This window comes from Montipora capricornis, chromosome 8, assembly GCF_036669925.1.
Source record: "Montipora capricornis isolate CH-2021 chromosome 8, ASM3666992v2, whole genome shotgun sequence".
NCBI lineage: Eukaryota > Metazoa > Cnidaria > Anthozoa > Scleractinia > Acroporidae > Montipora > Montipora capricornis.
In genome coordinates, this window is record NC_090890.1 from 20,269,823 (window position 1) to 20,272,322 (window position 2,500).

The 2,500-nt window shown below is 36.4% G+C and overlaps 1 protein-coding gene across 1 annotated transcript in view; it reads left to right on the plus strand.

The window, feature by feature from the left end:
* The window catches only part of LOC138059592 (formin-like protein 2), a 106,361-nt gene that overhangs the window by 1,517 nt on the left and 102,344 nt on the right, over positions 1–2,500 (plus strand). The gene's annotated exons all lie outside the window — the stretch shown is intronic.

Genomic DNA, 2,500 nt, shown 5'->3' on the forward strand with positions numbered 1-2,500 from the left:
TCTGGTGCACACAGGAGAACATTAAATTATTAACCTGCAATGGCGTCGAAAGTCATTGTAACGCGCTCGAGAATGGAACGTCAATTGGATAAACAAGACAGGCGCTGAAAAATAAATATCCTGAATCCTAAAAGCGACAAGTAATGGCCTTCGACAACAATCTTTTCCCTGTCGAGCCGAAATCAAAGTGAGCTGTATTTCTAATATTTCGCCAAGGTGGTGTTATGTACAACACTGAAACCAAATGGAAATGTTTCTGGTAACTTATGGGTTCAACAAAGACATAGAAAGAATCGAACACCTTAAGTAGATCTGTGATCTCTGTTGTCTGGCTATTTGACTGAATGTATTTATTTGTACTCAACTCTGCACAGTCTTCCGGTAACAATTGGAAATTTCACTAACTCTTGTTAACCTTCAATGGTGTCGAAAGTCATTGTAACGCAAATGGCGTTTTAGTGGATCTTTAAACAAAATAATTATACCCTCATGGAGCTCAAGAATGGAACGTCAATTGGATAAACAAGACAGGCAGTGAAAAATAAATATGTGAAATCTTAAAAGCAACGAGTAATGGACTTCAACAACAATCTTTCGCCTGTCGAGCCGAATCAAAGTGAGCTGCATTTCTAATATTTCGCCAAGGTGGTGTTGTGTACAAGACTGAAACCAAATGGAAATTTCTCTGGTAACTTATCGGTTCAACAAAGACAGAGAAGGAATCAAACACCTTAAGTGGATCTGTGATCTCTGTTGTCTGGCTATTTGACTGAATGTATTTATTTGGACTCAACTCTGCACAGTCTTCCGGTAACAATTGGAAATTTTACTAACTCTTGTGTTAACCTTCAATGGCGTTGAAAGTCCTTGTAATGCGAATGGCATTTTAGTGGATCTGTAAACAAAATATACCCCCATGGAGCTCAAGAATGGAACGAAACCAGCCAAAACTGGCCATACGTAGTATTTTACTTTGTCTAACGCCAGACGATTTTACTCGTCAATGGGGAACCCCCAGGAGTGAATGGATTAAAGCGAAGAGTAATGGTCTTCGACAACAATTTCATTTTTCGCTGTTGGATATCAAGTGAGCTTTGTTTCTAATATTTTACCAACTTGGTGTTGTATACAACACTGAAATCAAATGGCAATTCGTTTATGGATTTAACAAACATTGAAGGAATCAAATGCCTTGAATTCATCACAGTGTTTACTGAAGTCGCATCTAAGTTGTCTGGCAAATAACATTTATTTTGTACTCAACTCTGCAAAGGTAAAAAAAATTGGAAATGTGACAGTGAAAAATTATTTGAATGAAAGCTTGTCTCTTTTGTGGTTTATTATTTATGGTCCAGGTTCTTTCGAAAAGGGTTTGATGTGAACTGTCAGAAATTTATTTAATTGCATATGCTTTAATTGTGACACCGATTGTGTGTCTTGTTTGCACGCACGCAATTGAAATAGGAAGAGTTTTTTGCCTCTAATAGCAAATATGTTGTTTGTTTCAATAAATTTTTTGCTGGAAAAGATTTTTGTGAGATTTCCACCTTTTTGTGAATTTTATCAAGTGTAATTTTCGAGCTTAACAAATTTGCATACGTGTGTTGAAATATTATATAGGAGGATTTTTGTGGTAGTGCACTGTAAGCAGCGCATAATTCATGAAAATAAACAGGTCTGTTGGAAGTGTGCTTGAGTTTCAACAAAATGAGCCCCAAAATCGACAAAAAATTGTGATGCTGATGAATAATAAAGTAGATGCTATTCCCAAAACGATGGAATTACCTGGTGATAAATAACCTCATCTTGGAATGTAAATTTTTGACTTTGCAGAAACAATGGTCAACCTCAAGAGTTGGGCGATTGTGATCTTTGTGTTGAATTCGCAAATTTCTTCTCAAACTTTATAACACTTGAAAGAAAAAGAAAACTAACAAAAACAAAAACCCGGTATCTTGCCATCATTTGACAAAGATGCTTCACTGTTTCGCGAGTAAACATGCTGCGTAGCAAAAATCTTGCAAAATGTTTTTCGCTGATGGTAACTTTTCATATTCGTGATACAAGATTAATGTTGTTTTCATGTCGTTAATTTTGTTGCTGATGGCAAAATATTTTATTCTCGATCGACCGTCCTGAAAACTTCCTTCTGCTCTTCCTAAAAAACTGTGTATCAATATTTATTTACTTTTGCATCAATATTTGATTTGCATTTTTGGGCGTTAAAATAGAATTTTCGGGCCTATGCTTCTGTTACAAAGTGGTATATTTTTTAGGACACCCATCCAGATACTAAACCCGCCGGACAGGGAAAACTTCAGTGAACTTTTGTATTACAAAGCTGTCAGATGCTCAGAGTGCACGCTTCATCATCATATCATATCATATATCTTTATTTACCCTCGGATTTTTAGAGTAGCTTGGTGTAGCTAATATCTCTGAGCATTTACCCTCCCAACCATGATACATCACAGAAGACAGACCACAACACCGGGAACTA